Source organism: Anas platyrhynchos, chromosome 2, assembly GCF_047663525.1.
Source record: "Anas platyrhynchos isolate ZD024472 breed Pekin duck chromosome 2, IASCAAS_PekinDuck_T2T, whole genome shotgun sequence".
Lineage (NCBI taxonomy): Eukaryota > Metazoa > Chordata > Aves > Anseriformes > Anatidae > Anas > Anas platyrhynchos.
The window spans coordinates 38,981,579-39,003,601 of NC_092588.1; the positions used below are offsets into that span (position 1 = coordinate 38,981,579).

Here is a 22,023-nt window from a genome sequence, read left to right on the forward strand (position 1 = left end):
CTTCGCAGCGCCTGCCTAACCTGCCCTATGGGGTCGGAAGTTTGTGCAGGGAGTGAACTTTGTGCAGCAGGAAGAGTCCAGATGCATATAAGCGTGCATGCGGGTATTATTATTTTTTTTTCGCAAGTGCTCAGGGTTGTCGTCAGGCTACTCCTACCTTTGATCTGTGACTTGCCATTATTTTCTCTGTTGTCTGTTTTCGTACATTGCAACCACAAAGTGCTGCCGAGTAAGAAGCTCGGGCTAGAATTAATGACTTAAGTAGCAAAGTGTCTGAAGACCCATTTGGCAATGAAAGTGGACAAACGTTATTAAACCTATCAGTGATTTAAAGCTTCAAAAAGAAGGTAATGACTTGAATACACATTTCACTCATCATTCTTGAGATAGTGGGCCAGATTTAATTTAAAAGTTAAATGCTTTGGAAAATCAGGAATTACTTTAATATATTAAATCATTTTCCAATTAAGTTCCTTAAATCATTTTTGGTGGGTTGCACTGCAAATCGAATAAATTAATTTAGAAAGTCGTTTTCAGAATTTCTTCAGTGGCTGGTTAAAGCTTCTTTTAAGTCATGCCATGTATGAGGGAGCAAACTGTTCTTTTTAAATGCAAATGAGACACTCATTCTGGAGACAAGTTGCAACTCTTCTATTTCACTTTGCCTGAACTGATAATGTGCTTAAAAGTGCACAGTCATAAGACATATGTTTTATGCTTGGAAGACTTACCAGGAATGTTTCGTGTAAGGTACTGAGGATAGGATGAATGTCTTTTTCAGATGTCTTCGCCACTGACCATTGATTATATTAAATGGACAGAGGAGGTTTGCTAGGCCCCTTGGAGGCGTACATTTACTGAACATTTCATTTTTCACCCCCTTCACTCTCTCCCTTCACCCAGCATGATTAACATTGCTGTGAAAACTTATCTGACTTGTTCTAAACATGTAGTCATGTTACAGTATTACTCTGTCACTCATCTTCCTGCTGTGTGTATTTAGGGAGGCTGGGGGGAGGCCTGCAGGATTTTCTCTCCAGTTAAGTTTGGGTGACTCTTTGCAGCTGATCTCTGCTGGTGAAGGGGATGTTTGCAGCAGTAGGATGGGTCAGTGTTTGGGACTGGAGTGGTGGTCTTGTTTAGCTGTTTACCTTTGGCTAAATTCTGCAAAACTCATCCAGGACTGGTTGTTGCTTCCTTTGAAGTTACTAAAAACTTGCTTTGGGCACTTACCGCTGGACTCGGCCCTTGTTTGCCCACCTAGGTGTTGTTTTTTTCTCTGACAAATACAGCAGACTTTGATTTCTTACATTTTAAGTCTGCTTGAGCTGCTGATTCTTGAGAAAGTATTTCACAAATACTTAGACTTTTAAGTTTCCTAATTATTTTGTTAATGGCAGTTATTTTTCCTGATCAAATGATTGTTTGTACGGTGTGAGTGAGTACCCAGGCACATGCACTGGTGGTATTGACAGTGCGTTTTTTTCTGTAGTCAAAGGAAAATGCAGTAACGTAGATTCAAACAGTCACATCTTATCTTACAGTTTTCAGTTGGCAGGCTTTGTTTCAGAAGACTGCTTAGATCTTTACTTTATAAACCTAAAATAACACTCTAAGCATCTTAGTCTAATATTTCTCTATCTGCTGTGAAAGCTCATTATACTGTGCATATATTGTTCTGCAGGCTTTTCCTTGTTTCTCTCGCAGTACCCATGGAGAGAGAAAAGTGAAAGAACAATGCAAACAATGTTGGTTATGACAACTGTGTGAGGTATCTCTTATACAAACAGACAGAATGGATGGTATGCTGCAGTATATAGGTCAGACTTTGAAATAACATAGTGGAGCTCTTATGCTGGACAGACAGATTTAGAGTTGGGGTTGTACTGTTCGCCTCTTGAAACTTGAAGCATAATTGCATTTCAGACATTTGCAGGCTAATAAGAGTAGTCTGTTCAGTTGAAGTTTATTTTAGGAAACCTTGCGTTTCTTAATTGAGTTGCATGTTACCAAAGAAATAACTTTGATAATCAGAATGCATTAATGCGATAGTAGAGTACAGCCAGTTGAAAAAGTCTGATGGTAAGTTTAAATGTTTATGTAGAGGGCAATAAATAACATTCTCATAGCTTCAATCAGTACTGTAAGAAGGACTGGTATATTTTCATACTTGCAACTTTACAGTGTTTTCAGATATCTGCTCACATAAAGTGCAGTTACATAATTATAGTTTGACACAGTTAATGACAGGGATGCTGACCCCTGCCAACAGGAGGGAGAAAATAATGGTCTTTACTGCTCCCAATGGTTAGCCTCGCAGAATTATGCACTGTGTTCTTGGGTGATTTGCTACCTGGTTCAAAAATAAAGGAGCCTACAACTCATCTTTCTTGTATTCTCTGGTAGTTGTCAGTGCAGTGGAAAAATACAGCCAGACAGCAGAGGTAGAATGATAGACTATCATTGTTTTTAAAAAGAGGAACACAGAGGAAAAAAGAGAGAGGAAAGCAACATTTTTTTTTTCAAGTGAAAAAAACAGTGACATTGAATAAAAATGGATAAGTAGATATGATGCAGTACTTTGTAAGCAGTGAAAGTCCTGCTAGCAATCAGAACTCCACAGACCAAATGTGCATATATTTATATACTGCATTTAGAATAATTTATTGGGTAAGCTTAAATCCACCATAGAGGCTGCTCTTTGTAAAATGTTCCCTGGCTGTTTACAAAGTGTCCACTATTTCCAGTGGCTTGCTACTGTCCACTCTGTACCTGAGATTCAGACACAGAATTCTGGAGAGCTAGCGCTCTGAAGGACAGCTCTGAAGCTGAGATGTTGTGTTAGTATTTTGACAGATTATGATCATCTAAGAGACCATCACTTGTGTATTCTGGGCATTTCTTTTTTCCTTGCATTCCTATTTTGTCCCCTACTGCATTAGAATCATACCTGAAATTTGTTAGTGCTTAAGTTAGTTCTTAAAAGATCAAGCAGTTACATCAAGGTTTGAGTGTGGATTTGTAAGTGTTTTAGTTAGTTTCAAGAAATACCGCATAGGAAGAAGTGAAATGGACTTTCATGTGTTGCTAGACCTTAGAAAGTAGTGTCGGAGTTACAAGCAAGCCTCAGGTGTGCTTCTTCAAATTTCAGAGTTTCAGAAAAGAAGTGGTACAAATTTAGTGAAACATAGAACATGATTTATGTATGTGCTTTTGAGAAATATTTCTCAAAGATGTTTTATAAACCAAAGCACTCAGTCATTCTATTTATTTATATATTTCTTTTTCCCTGCCAAATATCAGTACCTTGAGAGAAACTATGTTTTATTCTCTTATTGGAGAGATGTTTTTCACCTCTAGTGTACTACCCTCAACCAGCCTAACATGAGGTCTACTGGAAAAAAAACAGTGAAAACTGTAAACTCTCAAGAATGCTGAATTTCATAAACAGTTCATTGCATGCAGTACCCGTGGTGTTTGCATGAAACCTAAGAGCAGCTGGAGTTGTGTTCATAGTAAGGATGTAAGGAGTTGATACTGGGGAGGAGTAGGCAGTCTCAGCTCCTGTTGAATTCAATGTCTGTTGGGGACAATCACACTTTATAAGGAAGAACTGAGCACCCTTGCCCTCAGATTCCCATTTTTGCAGGGCTTTCTCACCTTGTTCACACTGCACAGAGGCATCAGGAAATGGACTATGTTTAAAACACGATTTTATGCTAAGCAGAGAAACATCCTAATCATAGTAGGATTTAGATCAAAATTCTTGAATATTTAAATCCTGTATTGATGGCAGATGTAACAAAGCTTAGACAGTGGAAGCAAAAAGCTTCCTCTAACTGGTCTCAGCATAGCTGAAGAGTGACCTGAAAGCTTTGCTTCTCATGGTGAGAGGCTAGTCCCTGATCAGTTCAGACCTTGGCTTCTGGAACCGACAGCAGTGGCAATTAGTGGCAGCTTTGTTTATTTTTTTGAGGTGGGCACATGCTCTGTGGAGCTCATGTCTCCCTGCACGGGCTGCAAACGCTAATTTTAAATATAGGCTAACCAAATTAAAGTATTGTGTTGCTTTGTTACACAACTAGGTTCAGATTTTCTGCCCAAGGAGTAATTTCTCATTAAAGGTGCTGAGTTATAAACTGCTCCAAAACATGGTTTGTAACAGGAGCGCTAAATGACTGTTAATTATGGCGGGGTTTCCAAAATACTTTAAGACATGAAATTCACATTAATCTGAATGAGATTTTCTTGGTCATAACATTTCTGCCTACAGCATTTGGTTGGAAAATAGCAACACTTCATTACTCTATGGTTAGGCATGGATTACACAGTGTTAGCAGCAGCATCAAACATTGCACTTCCACAGCAGCATGTGCACAGAAGAAAATCTCACCTCTGCTTCCACTGGAATGTCTTACCTGCATTTTATGTTAATCAGTTTCGATCAGTTTTAGGTTAATAAGTCAGGGCATTGAATACAATGTTTGGGTCTTGACTTGGATCTTTAAAGTTAAAACTGTTTTTCAGCAGAGATCTTGGTGCAACTGACATTTGTAATGTCTGTGGTTTTCTTTTGCTTCTTCTGTTTGCAGTAAGTAGTTTATTTTTAGCATTTGAATTTCACATGGCTCTACTAATATTTATATCTTATCTTTCGATTGCACATATGCTAACACTGTTTCTGAACTGTTCATTTAGTATTTATTTCTAGGCTGCTATTAGATTTGCTATAGAGTCTTGCAGTATGGATTCCTCCCAAGAACCACACTGCTTTCTAAGTTGCAAAACATCCTTGAATTACATGAGGATCTGACAAATCCAGATTAGAGGAAATGTCAGAATGTTTTAGCATTCATGTTCTTGACTGCTAAACCTCTCTCTACCAATCAAAAGTGGCACAAGTGCCTTTTTCAAAGGTACTGCTAGCTAAGCATGGAAATTGAGCTGCTGTGGTAGTACTTTTGTCTCCAGCTATTGTTGTTGATGATTATAAGGTCTTATAGGATAGATAGAAGCTACTGTAACTGATAAATATTTTTTTAATATTAACATAACAAAACCTACAGTGAACTTCAGTTACTTATTTGATATGCAAAAAGAAATCAGAATTCTGAAACCAGCAAGTGGTGGCCTGTAGTTAAAGAAATGTAAGGTCAGTAAGGGAAGTATGATGTCTGCAATGTGAAGCAAAAGATTCAGACAGTTCCTGTCAGAAGAGTAAAAAGACTATGTATACATATAAATTCCTATTGTCTCAATGCTAGTTAGTGTTTGTAGGTATACATGCCCATTTAAGCATCATTGTATATTTTGCTTGCCTTGAAAAAAGTGAACTTACTTTAGGAATCCATAATTTTTACCCTGCTTTACAAGTAGCTGGCTTCAAAGTCATACTTTAGTTGCAGTTGCCAAAAGTGTATAGGTTTGTGTTCATGAATAAGAGAAAACATTTGTTCCTTAAACAATCATTGTGTTTGCATCAACCTGAAATAACAATAAACAGTAAAAGGAGATATAGTAGTGGAAAGAGAAGATAACCTTAAAAAAGTATAATTTATCTTTTGGCAGGCACAGTTGTGAACATTAGTCATAGAAACCTGCAGATAGTAGAGGCTTAATATCAAAGCTAATGATTTATTTTATGTTAATGACTTTCTGCTAGGGCATAAAAGACTGCTCATAATGGACTCTCAGTGCTGCGTTCAGTTGTGAAGGCTAATGGGATAATCTTTACCAAAATTAAGCTTTTTTAAGTAAATAATGGTGGTATTTTTTCAAGTCAATTCTTCAAAATGTATTGGCAAACTGTTTTTTTAAGATCTGCTTATAGCCTTTATCAAAAAATATAGGGCAAGTCTTTTTCTTCATTAGCAGTTTCCTTAATTATGTTGGAAATATGTTTACTTTTGTTATAGTTCTGAACAACAATACTGATGATGTGGAAGTCATTCAGTTCCGTGGTTTATCACAGTACAATCAGTTTTCTTGAGACACGTTGTTTTTGCAGATTGAACAAAGGAAAATAACTTTTTTTTTTTTTTTTTTTTTTTTTTTTTTAGTGGCCTAACCAGTAATACTCTAAAAGGTAGTAAAACTCTTAGTTTTGCATTGAGAAGTTTTTAAAATCATGTTTACAATTAGTGATAACCAACATTATATTTCAATAAGAGATAATTTGCCTACTAAAGTTCACATAATGTGCTAATCATGTCTAGTGGTTAATAAAGGCCTCCTATCTCACTCCCCTGATGGCTATAAAAGGCTATTATGTTCATGGCAGCAGTTCAGGTACAGCTGCTGTGTGTTAATAATGCATCATTGTCCCACTAATAAACACAGCAAAGGTCAGCAACCCCAAGCACCTAAAACACCTATTCTCTTTCCAAAATATTTATTAACACCTTAATAGAGTATCTATTCATTTTGGTCAGGATTATATCAGTTAATGACCCTCATGGATTCCTGTGTGTTCAGGTTTTGCAACCTGTATTCTGCTGTGGGCTGTTGTACAAATAACATCTCTTAAACATCTCTTTTTCATTGCAGCTATCTGTTGTTGCTTTAATTTAAGATTAGGATTCCACAGTCACTTTATAATTAACTTACTTTGTTACTTAGTTTGGCAATTTTCTGTTTTTTTGCTTAGCTCATTTAAGAATGCAGAGGCTGGATTTTCTTTTCATTAATGAACACACTTTATAGGAATTGTAATTACGCACTAAGAATCTATGTGGTTGTGCAACACACACATTCACACATACACGCACTCAGAGAGATACATGTATACATGTGTATTTATATATGCACTACTTCCTCTAGGTTTCATGCATAATTTTATATTAGTGACTTATGTTTTCCTTTTTAGCATAGATTGCGGTATTCATAAAGGTTTTTTAAAATGCATTTTCTACAGACAAAGAACATATTCACATGGGATTTCCATTTTGCCAGGGAAACATGCAAATCAATAGGCCAGCACTTATCTGCATTAAAATTAGGTATACTGTAATTTATGGGCACAGTGATATTGTATTTGTCTTGCATAGCCTCAGATATTCTTTAAGGTAGCCTGGCTATGTGTCCTTAGAGAAAAGCAAAAGTGTTAATTGAACAAAATCTCATTTTCTCATCTTGTAGTATTGTCTTTTGTTTTCTGTTACTCATTTTGAAAACCTTACTTTTTTTTTTTTTTTTTTTTTTTTTGTGCTGTGAGATTTACAAACAAATGTTCAGAGGGCAGAAAAATACCACTACACTTCCATCAAGAGAAATGAAAAAGCTTAACTAGCTGAAGGGTTTCTATTTGGTGCAGCGCATAGCTTCAATGACACATTTGTCATGCTTTAAATATATAATACATACAATAAAATATGTACAGGCGTATTTGTGATATATGTAGTGTCTGGCTCCATTGCTATTGTTTGTAGTCTCTGCGGTTGTCATACGTTGTTCTTTGCACATCATACCCTTACAGCAGAATTTGACACAATTTCTAGCTTTCAGTCCTGCACCATTTTCATTGCACAATATACATGAGTTTGACAGGGTGTGTTGAGGACAACTCTGGCAAGCAATTGATATTTTGAAGTGGCAAGCGTTTCAGCAGCTGCCTGCTTGTGAAAAAGGAATGATAAGATATACTGTATTGTTAGTTTCAGGCAAAGCATTAAGGTTTAAGCTCTGTAAAAATGTACACATTATTCGTCAGTGGTGAAGCAAGCCTTTTATGTTTTTTAGAGCTTAGCTCTCTGGCTGATGTGAACTAGAATGACATTGGTTTAATGGTCAGTAAATGAATAGGAGTACTTTGAATTTGAACTGCTGCCAATTTTGCACCAACAAAGAGGCTGACAAAAGAAAGATTTTATGTGAAAGCAAAGCACAAGCAATGTTTGGGGAGGTGGGGAGAGGAGTAAGAGGAACCCAACAGAAATATTCTTCAACTCAGCCTTGTAATGATACTAGAATTGTTAAAACACATCCATTTTGCATGGCTCATCAGCTACAAACCTAAGCTGTTTCATCTAATGTTCTTTAAAACCTGTTGTATACACATAGTCTTTTAGAATATATTCATATGGAATTTACAGTGTGTTTTTCTAAATACCACACTGTGCCCTGAAGGCCTGTTGGCAGAACATCAGAGTTGTCCACTGCTGGAGTTCCCAAGTCTCTCTCTATCTGGTAGTGGGAAATTGTAGTTTAATCAGTTATGGCACTTTCAGTGTGTAACATTCATTAGTAAGGCAATTTGTCATGACTGTTAATAGTCAGGATGCATCTGCTCTTACTCCAGTTACAGAGTATGATAAGCAAGAGGGCAAATATTTCAATATCTAGTAATATTAAAATGTTTGAAAAATTGTTGTTCAAGGTTAGTACTCAAAGCACAAATAGAAAATTAATAACAATATATTTATTTTTACTGATTTTACCATTATACGTGTGATTTTAAAGCATATTCAAGCTTTTATGAGCTGTACATTATCAAACTGGATATTAAAAAAGTTAATGTTAGCATCTTCAGTGTTTATCAAAGTTGTTTGTTTGTTTTTCTTTTTGTATATGCTTTTCTCTGTTGTCAAAAATTCCAAGTTAGGATATTTTCAGAGTTACAGGTACTTGCAATTGATCCATATAATTTTCCAGTGTGTCAGTAATAAGTTGTTCACAGTGTCACTTCTGTTAGTAGCAGGCATTGTGTGGTGTTAGTTTTGTGGCTGGCCAGTTTAGGATGTTATAAAAGATATTCTGTGGTGCCTACCTAATAGACAAAATGCGATTGCAAAAATGTTCTCTTCTCTGTAAACTGGCTTGTAATCTTTGTTCATTGTCCTAAAAATGAAAGGTTAAATTGTTTGCTAGAACCAAGAAAGGTTAGAGTTTTTTTTTTTTTTTTCACATGTATCTGATAACCCTCATGTATTACATAATATGATAGTTTCACACACAATGGCTTTGTGACACATTTTAATTTTTAATGAAAAGCCCCCCAAATTTTAACATAATAATTTCTTTAGAAACTGAACCCAATCTTGGTAAAATCCGTTCTTGCTAGTAACAAAAGCTGTTACTGTTTAAGTTCCTGTTCAGCAGTTAGTTGGTACGCTTCACTGGATGTTGTCAAAAAGGCTTTTCTCTTGATTGACAACCCTGTAGGAATGTGAATGGAGATTTTAATTGCATATCATGTGTGCATATCAGAGTGAGTGGATTCACTGACTCTGCTTAGTTCCATATCTCTACAGGTCAGCCATGCCAAAATACGTTTTTTTTTTTTTCAGTAAGCAATTGATATATTTTCCAAAGACAGAGTAAAAGTGCGTGTAAGTCAAGAATGGACTGTAAAACAAAATATTCCTGTGAATTTAAAGTGAGGAAGGTCTGTAATAAGTTTTCAGAATGTTTTAATACAATTAAGAGGTATTTTGATGATGTGAATTAATTCTAAGTCTAAGTCGGCCAAAGATTGCCAGAATGTATTTTTCTTCTGGCATTTGCTAGCAGAAAGTTTATCTTTTTACTTTTTTTTTCTTCTCTCTCTATGAGTACTTTGAACAAAATCAGTAAAAAAAAAAAAAAAAAAAAAAGAAAACAAGTGGAAAAATTTACTGAGGCAGACTGCCCTTGAGTCTTGCACCTTTATAAAAAGCCTGGGGAATTTGGGGGGGATGTTTCTCGCATGTGTGGGAGATAGCAGGCTTTCTCATCCATTCTTGATTCAATCCACACTCTTTGTTTGGGCAAAACTGTTACTTTAGTGGGAGACTTACTTACCTAGGCTGGCAGAGACCTGAGTTGTGAGTCTAATAATAAAACAGAGTTTCGATATTATCTACAATGCAAGTTTAAATATTTTTTTTTCTAATTCTTAAGAACAGTAAATGATACATTACTGAAAAATTACACTGATAAATACACTTCAACATTTTCCATAGCAAAGAAGATTGCAGTTGAAAATGACAAAGTCGAAGATGCATTATTACAAATAGTTATTATATTTTGATGTCTTGAATTAGATACCAGGTTTCATTTTACAACGGAAACCACAACACAGGCTGTATTTTTTTTTTTTTTAACATTGTAAAGCATCAGCAACTGAAAGCATAGCTACAGTGCAGAACTTTTAGCTGAGCTAGTGTTTTGTGCCTGTACAGAGACATTGAAATCTAAAGGGGGATGATGCATTTTTCCAGGAGGACCCCTGGGACAGGATTGTTACTTAATCGCAGTGTTTTTTTCCTGGTTTGGTAGTGCTCCTGGATGAAAAGCAAATTGACTGCCTTTTGCCTTTTTACCGTTTGTGTTGAGCCAAACCTGACTTTCAGCTTATATTTGTGTAAAGGGTGGGAATGGTAGATGTCAACCACTTGTTGGGTCTTAAGGCTACAACACCAAGGCACATCACTTTGTCTGACATCTTGCTGTTTAACTTCTTTGGAGCCTCTTAACTTCTGTGTTTGCCTAACATGTATCTTTCCCAATTTTGTTTTGAATGTCAGTAAACCTTTAGGAGTGTTTAAAAACATGAATTCTTTAGAAGAAAATCAACAGGACTTTATTTCTAATGAAGCAAAACCCTTCTGATCTGATTTGAGACATCAGTGGCTGGTTGGGTCTATTGAGAGCTGACACTTCCAGGAATTTCAGCACTTAAAAGCAGAAAATAGAGAAATGGCAAAGATAGCAATCTGAAAGTAAGACTCTGTACAGTATGCATTCACCTTCCAGTCCTATGAGCAAGTGCATCAATGAGGAGACGTAGGTTTTTGACATCCAGAGATCTTTGAGTTTAGATGGCTCACACCTGTGCAACTTTCAAACCCTGGAACTTTCAGTTCTGATAAAGCTTTTTTCTAGAAAGAATTTCTAAATTTCTTCCTGGTTTAGGGAGACTTCCATCACAGTCATCAGGGCCGCAAGGCTCCCAAACCCAGAAATAATTACATTGGAAGTGACAAGAAGAAATGAAGAATGTTTAAATATTTTTTTCATTGTTGAGGAAAGAAAATATTCATTTTGTGCAGCATGGTAAAGGTAGGTTCAGCAAGTGACTGAGGTTTTGATTAGAATGAGAGCAGACCCTGAAGCTGTAATTTTGGATTAACACCAGGGCCATTTTTGTAAATCACTATAGTAGCTCTTATAATAATGTTGAGGAGATTACCACACTGCTGTCATGAGAACCTGATTTGTTCAGGACTTTGTTAGGTTATGAAGTCAAACACTTAAAGGCTGAAAATGCCAGGTTAAAGATGTCTTGATTTTGCATTTTTGTATATCATCATTTGCAGGAATTGATGGTTTGTAGCAGTGGATGTAGAATAGGTGATCCTGGCATTGCAACTCTATTATAAATGCAGTTACAAATGGCATGTAAGTTAGGCTTTCAGGCATCCTTAAATCTGGCATTTTCCAAATTTTGGCCTCTTGACTCTGTAACCCAAGTAATATTCTTTCAAAAATAACTTTTCTGTATGTTGGATTCTTTGTTATTGTGTCTGGAGTGTTTGAGTCCCTTCAACATGGCTGCACAGACTTCCCTGCTACAGAGTTAACTCTATTAGCAGCAGGGAGAGTTTTTCCACGGTAAGTGATGGGAGGATCAAGTCTTGCTGTGACTAGGAAAACCTTGAGCTCTCTCTTATCAGTTGTCTCCTCTCGTGGATACCTTGATACAAGCTGTCATGAGGCGTGCTTTTGCTTTAAAGATTTGGGGTCCAACAAGAGAATATTTGTGTTTGGTTGTTATTTTATCACAGTATCCACATTTTTCTGTGGAGTCCAGGTGTATGTTAAGGATTTAGTAATCTCAACAGCCTACCTTTGAACAAAAGCTCAAATAAAATACATTTTTCCATCTCAATGTCTCTTCTGCTGAATTTCAAAAATGGTGCAACAAATAATGGAGCTGGTGTAGTTTTCAAGGTTAAAAATATCGTTTGAACTCCAAATACAGGTATTGTGACCAGAATTACAGTAATATGTACTACATTTAAACCTGCAATTGTGAAGTAAGAGAAACCCTTGTGTGTGTACCTTTACTGTATGAAGATACTATGCTTATACAAATGCGTAAAGTAGCATCTGTTAAATGTATGTTCATATTAAACTCTCTAGATTGTATAAATCAGTTTAGGTCTAGTAAAACCAGAGGATAAAGTATATAAAAGCTTGTAAGGTTGTCTTAAAATATTTGTCTCTGGAGCTTCAAGGGAGTTTTCTGTGTATATTACAATGAAAGCTCAGAGAAAAAAATATTTTTGAAATGGAAGAATATATTATAAGCCATTGCCCTTTTAAGAATGCTTTGAGTCCAAAGAAATTTCTCAGACAGAATATTACAGTGGAAATACTAAAGCAGCATTCTCGAACTTGGCTTTGGTTTTACTCATTCTTTTCAGAAACTCAGCATGTGAATGATCATATTTATTACAGAATAAAATATGTAAAGCTTTTAATTTAGAAGTTTTTAATTGGAAGAGAAGATTGCAGACTTTTTAGGTATGAGGTAATTACAAAAGAGACAACCAGAAATGTTGAAGCAAAAGGCACACTGATGTACCAAACCTGGAATTTGATTCTCTACCATTCACTCATCAAAATCTTCCCTTTTTCTTACTTATGAGTTTGTAATAGAATGTCCTGGTTTCAGTTAGGACAGAGTTAATTTTCTTCCTAGTAGCTGGTAGGGTGCTATGTTTTGGCTTAGGATGAGAAGAGTGCTGATAACACACTGATGTTTTAATTGTTGCAGAGCAGTGCTTACACCAAGCCAAGGACGTTTCAGCTTCTCACTCTGTCCTGCCACCGGGCAGGCTGGGAGTGCAGCAAGAGCTGGGAGGGGACAGAGCCAGGACAGCTGACCCAAAATGGCCAAATGGGTATTCCATACCATCTGGCATCATGCTGAACAATATATAGGGGTGGCTAGCCAGGGTGGGCCAGCCGGACTGCTTGGGGTTAGGCTGGGCATCGGTGAGCGGGTGGTGAGCAATTGCATTGTGCATCACTTGTTTCATACACATTATTATTAGTAGTAGTAGTATCATTATTATTGTTGTTATTATTATTTTTCTGTCTTAATAAACTGTCTTTACCTCAACTCACAGGCTTCACTTTCCCGTTTCTCTCCCCCATCCCAGAAAGGAAGTTGGGAGGGTGAGCGAACAGCTGTGTGGTGTTTAGCTGCTGAACGGGTTAAACCACAACATAGAACCATTCAAAGTTGAAAGTATAATGCATTTTTCCCTATTTATTAGGAGTTAAAATAGAAAGCTATCATAATAATCAGGACCTGTTTAATGGTGAAACCTGGGGTGAGGTAACATGGCTTTCCATCCCACTCTAATAGCTCCAAGGGGAAGCTGACCAGCTGGCTAGGTGAGAGGGACACTGCTGGAGGATCCTGAAGTTCACTGTAGTGTCAGTGGAGAAAGAGGGGTGCCCCAGACAGACAGATTTATGACCTCGGTTGTTCAGATTCAGAAGTCTGTGGTTCAAAAGGCCTAGACTGACAGCATGGCTGTCTAGGGGAAGCAGCCAAATTCAGATTTACATGGCAGCAAAACTATTAAAATAAGGACCGATCAACTGAAGTAGTACTGGGTGATTTGAAAAGTTCCAGGAATATGCATTTACAGGAGCTTTTATGGAGCATTATATTGCTCTTTTGGTGGACTTGCTGACTCCAGGCAACGTTTGCTGCCTCACAGAACCAGTCCAGAGCTACAGAGGCTACTCTGAGGTTTAAAGAGAGAAGCATTTTTTCTCTTTAGTCCATGAAATGTCATGTTAATTATTCCTTCATCTGCTACTTTCATCTCTTATGTTCAATAGAAGTTTTGACATCCTACAGCTGAGGTTGCCTTTTCAGCAGATGATTTGCCATCTCCTGCCAGGGAGTGTCTTTTAAGAACATAGAGTCCAAAAATGTCAGGAAATCATTTTGTGACAGTTCTCCAGCAACAGGGAGGGGCCCTTCAACACAAGCTTAATTGTGAAGGAGGTCTACATAAACACTAAGAGTTGCTATGCCATCTCATGTCCCATTGACCTCACCTCTGATAAGACCACTCATTTCCACATCCCAATTTGCTTTCTCTTAACTTGGATGAGCACCCACTTCTTCCTCAACAGCAGGTCTTATTTCAGTCCTTATCTGTTGGTTCAATACCTAATGCCTGTAGCTTAAAATAAATAAATAAATAAATAAAAAGACATTTGGATTTGGATTTGAGTGTAGTAGAGTACAAGGAGTGGACTGCTCATTTATGTGAGTTCTTTTCCCTTTAGGACCACTCCACAATACTCTGCAAAGAGAATTTTACTATTTATTTTTTGTTGTTTGTTTGTTTGTTTTTTCTCCCTTTTCTCTGCCTTTACAAATCATAGGGTTGATTGCACAGCTGAGAAACTGGCAAATGAATTCTGCTACATAGAAACAGTTAAATAAAGTACCTTAAGAATATTAACCACACCAGTGGTGGAGTGATGAAAGGTCCTGTTTATACCCACAAAAGTGGGGAAGAGAAAGGTCAGAATTAGAGCTGGAATTCCATACTTTGAAATTTCTAGTTATGGCTGCATATTTTGTATATAGGATTATTACTCTTTGGCAAGCCCTGCTGTGTCTAAACACTTTTGGGTGGGCTAAGGATGAAGTTTCAGTTAAACTCGGAATTTTCCTGCTTTTGTGGTTTTAAACTTCACATTATAATAACATTTCATGAGCATCAATTTTTATGGTACAGTTCATTTGTAGAAAATGCTATTTTTACACAGTCCTAGTGCTAAAAGAAGTTTGCTGCATTTGATTTTAAAAGGTGAACTTCATTATGTTTTGATTTTTTTTTTCTCCTGAAAAAGAAATGTATCTTTCAGGACACAGAACTGTGACAAGCTGTTTGTGAAATAATTCAACAAATTTTTATTTTCTTTTTGTCTCATTAACCTAAAAAGGAATGCAGCTATGAGTAAAACTTCACCTTCTCAGTGCTTTGGTGTATGGGCTGAAATACACTCCTGAATATCTTATTACATTCTACATACACCACTTGTAAAGGACTGCCAATGTCTGTCACCGACCCTTCCTTAATGCAGTCTCTTGTTCTTAGTATCTTGTGTTTAGATTCAGTGTAGTGCAAGGAGAAACTGCTGTCTTTTTAATGTTGAATTTTAATATGTTTCAGCATATATAATGATTTCATTACAGCACTGAACAGAATTAGACTTCATTTTTACCACCATATATGAAAAAGGAAACGTTATTTCCTTCCTTGAAAAAGTGTGCGTATGGTACATTGCATACTCCATTCTGTATGTATCTGTCTCTAAATTAGTTTGTATCACCTCTGTTATAAAACTCTTTTTCTTCCACCACTCTTCTGAAATTGCCTTTCATACTCAGTGTAACCTACGAATTGGCCCTGGGAGTGAGTCATTCCAAGGTTGTTGTTCTTCCCTTACAACTACATTTAATATAAAATGCTGTGCTGTATGTTATGTCCATCTTGTTCAGATGGAACAGTGTCTGCTGAGATGGAAAAGCAGAATGCAATATCAGAATACATTTAAATGTAATAACGTCTCTAGAATCTGTCTTTTTGTGGTACAGAAATAACAGCACTCCTGCCCTTATCACTGCTTTGGCTTTTAGAGCCTTATGGTACCAGAGTATTTCAATCAGTCTGGGCCATGTAGTCCTTTCCCTAGGAAAAAAAAATGCCTCTGATGTCCAGGGGAGTTTTCCTTTCTTCAAGGACTGCAGTTAGGCCTCATGTCAGGTACATAACCCTATCTTTGACACCCGTTTTCATGACATAAAGATTTACGTAAGTTTTATCGTTCTAAATATTCTGCACATTTTCTGTGTTAATGAAATGATACACCTGGGGTTAATTTTCTGGACTGTTGCATTTTATACATATTGGCCCTAAAGAAACCATACCAAGAACATTAAATTTATTTTCTATTGAGTGTTGTTTTTCCTATAAGCACATGTGAATTCCAAGGTCCATCAAATGCAAAGATTTTGAAGTATCAAACCAGCATCAGCTATCACAGTTACAACCTCACATTTTAACTGTCCCTCCCACAATTGCAAAAGTGTGGCTAAGTTTAATTTGAGTTGCACCTTCCTCAAAAAATAATGTTAGTTTTATTTTTCCCTATGTAGTGGATCAATCCAAAAGGTATTTTGTTAGAAAGAGGGGTGCATGCAGGCTGTGAAACTGGGGTAAGAGATAAATGGACAAACCCACTGATAACCTGCCTCACTGCAGTGCTCCTTACAAGATTTCCTGCAGGTCTTCTACCCAGTAAGTAGGATAAATTGTGCTAGCAGCTGGAAGAGGACTTCAATGGCTGAGGAAAAATGTCATGCCAGGAAACTTGTTTTTGTTATAAAACAGTCACATCTTTTCATCCTCATATTCACATTCTGGGCTTTCAGAAACACCTGGCTTCCCTGCCCACACAGCACGTCTTTGTGTAAAGATACTCAACTTTGAAAGTGGTCCTACAGTGTTGTTTCATAGCTCTTCAGAGCAAGTTTTCCTCTAGATCAGTTTAGATCTGGTTTACTGTGTGATTGTATAAGGGTGATGAAGCAAAGAGAGGGAAGATTTCACCTTTTGGGTACAAATTTAGAATGAATGGGCTTTAAGCCAGTTCTGCAATGGTGCTGTGAAATTACATGGGGATTTTGCAATACAGTGAATAGATTTCCAGTTGATGTAGGCGCTAATCTGTCTTTGTGCACAACCCCATATATACATCTACCTTGGGCATATTTGGGAAACAGCCTAAAGGTGCACTGTTACTGCGTGTAATTCAATAATGAAACATGTCCTAAAACTCACCAGTGGATGCAATTCTAGTGGCAAACAGAGCTTTTTCTACTTAAAAAGATATTGAATGTGATCGGGCATTGGCAGTCCCAGCTGAGTGAAGTATATAACAACCATTCTAGTTTGCAGTAGTTTAAATCTGTCTTTAAAAGTGTTTCAGGAATCATTTTGAAGTAGAAGTCTGAGAATATGAGATATACAGAAGGAAATGTTTCTGTCTGTCATGAAAAATCTGTATCTAGCTAGAGGCTGCAGTGATTGTGAAGAAGAATGATAGTATCTAAGCTATGCAGTATGCATTTTTGACTGTCAGAATTTGCATGTATTTAATGCATTGAACTGTTTTAAAAACACAGTTCTTAGGATACTTGTCAAAATATTTTCTATAATGGATGAATTTAAATCTAATTAACATATTCATGTTTTAAATTTATGGGCTTTTTTGTCTAAAGAAGTGAATAATTTATATTCATATTTAAATATCTCATTTATGCTATATTCAGATATAGTATATATCTCAGATTTAAGTTGAATTTGGATGTTCAGTCATAATACATCCTACTCATCAACTTTGCATATTCTGTTAAAGGAGTGAATAAATATGTTTTATACCTACAATCTATTTCTTGATTTTTTTTTTAATTGTGGAATGATAAAATGAAGATAAAACTATATCCTATGTTTTGTGTAAAAATCTGTGTGTGTAATTTGTATAAATAAGGGTTCAAGAGCTAATAGCTAGATGTTAGGTAAGACATCTATATAAGCTCTCTGCTGAGTTCTGAGTAATCTTTTGTTAGTTTCCCCAATAATTCAGTCTAATCAAGTACAGGGATGTAAGTGATATCATGTAATAGCTTTTTGGAATCAATAAATATGCCATGGTTTTGAATTACTAGCAGTGTAGATGTGGCTGATAAGCTCAATTGTTGGAAAACTGGTCCCATAAAAGTGAAAAGTGAGATCTTAAAAAAAAAAAAAAAAAAAAAAAGCAAATTCTTTTATGATACAGAAATAAATAAAGTGTGTCCAAGTTCTATTTGGCAAAAATTTGGTCAAATAATTAGTGATATGATAAAAAGAAACATGCAAGTTTAGCAATGATGTCTTTCGTGGTCCAGGTTATTAACTGTGGATAAAATGAAATTTAGGGTTAAAGAGATGGGATATCAAAACATCCTCAGAAAACTGCCTTGCTATCAGTATTTAAATTAGAAACTTGTGACTGTAACAGACAGACATATTGGTTGCTTTCTAAGGTTATAAATTACAAGTAAAGCTTTGGGTTAGCAACCCTCAGGGAAAACTGGCACAGCCAGTTTAGAAATAGAGATAGGCGATAGAGATATTTCCTCTAAATATCCTTGTCTTTGTTCATCTTGTTTAACGGTATGTCTTAGTCTGTGACTGCCAAACTTCCAAAAGTTATTGTAGCATCTTATTAAAAAGATGATAAAGCTTATGCATTGTATGCTAAGCTAGTGTATAGCCACTGATATAATTTGTGTTGAAGGTATGGTTGGAAAGGTAGGAAAGAGTTTTCTGATGTTGAACAGCAACAAAAATCTCTGTGTGTGGCACTGGTCTTTCCTGACTTAGGTTCCTCCTCTAAATGTTAGCTGTTTCATTCTTCCCTGAATATGGGTTGAACTGTAGTGTCTTTACCCCACAGTTCACTAATCAGTCTCAAACTTCTTGATGAACTTCTGTGCAGTGGGAAATCTTGGTCAATTTGGATAGCAAAAGTACACTGAATTTCTGTATAAGATATTTAGCATAGTTTAGATGACATCTCCGTTTACTGAATAAAGTTTATGGTAGCTGGCCTTGTCTGAGATGCTTGTGTTATTGGCCTCTGTTTGACTGAAACCTACCTATGCAATGCGCGCTGATGTTTCTCTTATGGTGACATTACATATGCCAGTCCATGAGCATGGAGGCTAACCTGGAGGGGAGCTGTAACAAATACATGGGTGCCATTGGGATTGAGAATCCAGTGTTAATGCACTTGTGGAGAATGGATAACAGTTTAATGCTTCCTCCCCCACAGTATATATCTCAGTGCAAACTCTATGGACAGTAGCATCTGTAGAGCAGAGATATATTTGATGAAGATAATATATTTTGTAACTTGGGCTGTTTTGGTTCAGTACTCATAATTTATTTATATGTTGGTAGCAACCATATTTAGTGCAGTATAAATTAATAACACTATATTTAGTAAATATGAATTATAATCATTGTGCTATTTAATTTGGGTCTAATAAGTACTTGCCAGACTAATGTGTAGTCATGTAGTTGGGCAGATGTACAAAAATGTCATTAACTTGTTTTGATTTGCAGACAGTGATGTATGTGGCAATGTCTGTGAATACTCCTGCTTTTCTTACACCACAGCTACCTCATTTGCCAAATATGGCTATGATCCTTTGTCCATGTTAATTGAGAATGGCATCCTTATTCATCATGTGCAAGGTTTTTTTCAGCCATTAAAATGCTGTCCAAAGACTACTCAACTGAGGAAAACTACAGAATAATACAGAGTGCTTGTTTATCTGTTGTTACAAGCCTTCTGTTTTAACCCGTTGTAATGAATGGGAAAAGGGACTCTCGTCTGAATACAATGTTGTTGCTAAAGAGCAGAAATTCCTTCTGGAACATAAGCATTAATAATTGGACTGGGACTTGCTTGAAATATTTTCATCAGAAATGTCTCTGTTCAATGTTTCTTCTCTTTTTTTGACCATCTGAAAAATAGTGAAAAATGCATTAAGATAATTTACATTAGTTGTCAAAATCTGTGTTTATTTCTTTGATAATAAAGGTTTCCATTCCATGATTAAATTTATGTTTATATTTGACGTTTTCCAGGGATGCATAAATTTGTGTGACAGGTAAAGTCTACATGCTCCCGGTACCTAGTGCCAGATTGAGTTGAATTTGGACACATCACATAAATAAAAGTGGTTTTATGTTTCACCTTCATCTGGTAGGTGAGCACTCCACCTTTTCTTGTGAAACATAATCGGTTTTGACATGGCAAAATTAGATCCTGGCTATTTATTATCTGCTGAAATCAAAAACCATAACTGGGAAAGCATGTGGTAAGTCCATTGGAGCAGCTTGCACGCAGAGAAGAAAAGGGGAGGCATTCCAATTTTATAAGCTCAAGGTGATTTTCTCTAACACCTAGACCGTTTTAATTAATTACCCTGAAAGATTGAGTAAATTATTATTTGAATACTTTATGGCATTACATGTTAACATTTCAAGGACAAAGTGCTGTACTTAGCTTTTCAACAATGCTTCATCTGTCAGAATATATCTTCTGAATTTATGTAGTATACTGCAGTGTAAAGGGTAGTCAGAACTTGAGTACTATGAATTATTACAAGGAACCTGAGTCAAATATGATCTACTGAAATGGGTGCCCTAATATTTATGGCCACCTGGTAGGGACCTACAAATTAAGAAATCCACAGATCTTACTGCTTAAGATCTAAAATTTCTTTATCTTTTTTTTGCATGCTTTTTTGCTCTTTTGAGACATGCATGAAAGTATTAACTGAATGCTGTTAAAATGTTGGTTGTCATAAGGGTACAGGCTTTGCTGTTAATGGCATGTCCGTGAAGTACAGCTTAGCATATGTGTGGGGTGAGATGGTCTTTCACTTGTACTACTTACACAATATTCAGAGCTTCTCCTCAGACTCTCTTCCTTTGTGACTTTCAGTTTTGACACTTTAACAGTGGGAAAAAGTCTTAGGATATGAAACAGTTATTTGCCTGGTGGACATACTTGTGTGTTTTCTAGGACCTGTTTAAATCAGCAGAATACATGTAACATCATGGCTTGTTTAGATGATGTCTGTAACCAAAACATCAGTACTCCAGCTTTACTGGAGCTGTACTGCACAGATATAATCTTTCTTCCACTGCAAGAGCATACAACCTTTTAGTAACTTCATCCTACCATCAGTAGATTAGATTAAATCCCCATTTACTGCATTATATTAATATTTTCAATGGCACACTAATCCAAGAAATAAATGTGTCAGTTTCTATGGCTACACTGTAATGGGCACAGCCATAAGACAGTGCCTTAAGGCCACATAAAAGACTTAATGTACAGATTGAATAGAAGCACATTATTTATTACTAAGCTATCAAGCTGAGAAAATTTAGTGATCTCATTTTTTAGATTTGCTCATTTGACCTGGGCCAATTTGCTTGGCTGATAATATTGAGTATTTAATACCACAATGTTTTCTCAGTTTTAAGGATAAAGTGATTCACACTAATTTGTTTCAGACCAGTTTGGGAGAATGAATTATTTTTATGCTCCTGTGATATTTATTGATAATTTGTTGCATTTTGTTGTGGCCTGGAAATTAAATAAGACTCTTTTGGCCCTTGAACACATTAAAATTCAAATGTACTGTGACACAATGTGTGGGAGACTTCACCCCCCCTCCCCCCTCCCAACCTCAAGATACCTATCTTGTGGCATTCTGAGTTATAAATAACTTAGCATGAAGTAAGATGGGGTAACTGGCATCTGTCCTGAGGACTCCTCTAATCCTGTGAAGAAGAGGCTAGGAGAGACTGGGAGGCTGATGCCCCTTTGTCATTCAAAGATTGAGCTCATCATCCTTGTCTTTAGTGGGTCACCCTTGGTGGAGCACTGGAACTACAATGTGCCATTTTAACTTGGAAGCAACACATGGCGTTTAGTTCTTCGAAGTGCATGATACCTGCCGTTTCACTCTCTGCCCTGTGATGACTTTAATATGTTGCTCATAGGGTAAGAAAATAAGCCACATGGGTTGTAGATTAATTTTTGCCACAGCTTTGCTTCCAGCAGCAGTGATAATGTTTGCTGGTGCTGGTGCAGTCCAGAACATGACTGTGCTCATCCGTATTAGAAGATGACAAGAATTACAGAAGTAAAACACTCCTGCACTCAGATCTGAGTGCAAGCTAATGTGAAGTGACTGGAAGGCATGTTGATTAGAGATGGTCAGGTGTCAGACCCGTCAAACACCAACTAGGTGAGAGATGGTAGGAACAATGAGGCAGTGTATGGTAAGAGCAGGTTTCTTCTCACAGTGTTTCTCCTCCTTTTCAGAACATAACAGTACTTTGGGAAATGCCGACTGTCCAAATGGCTCAT

General features: G+C 36.6%; 1 protein-coding gene across 7 annotated transcripts in view; it reads left to right on the forward strand.

The window, feature by feature from the left end:
* TOX (thymocyte selection associated high mobility group box) overlaps positions 1 to 22,023 on the forward strand; it is a 223,865-nt gene that overhangs the window by 1,779 nt on the left and 200,063 nt on the right. The window contains exon 1 of one of the 7 annotated variants that reach the window (XM_038174660.2): positions 137 to 347. The exons of the other annotated variants lie outside the window; for them this stretch is intronic. The gene's annotated coding sequence lies outside the window, so the exon portion shown is untranslated. Of the gene's footprint in view, positions 1 to 136; positions 348 to 22,023 lie in introns of those variants that run through there. 7 annotated transcript variants of the gene reach the window in all.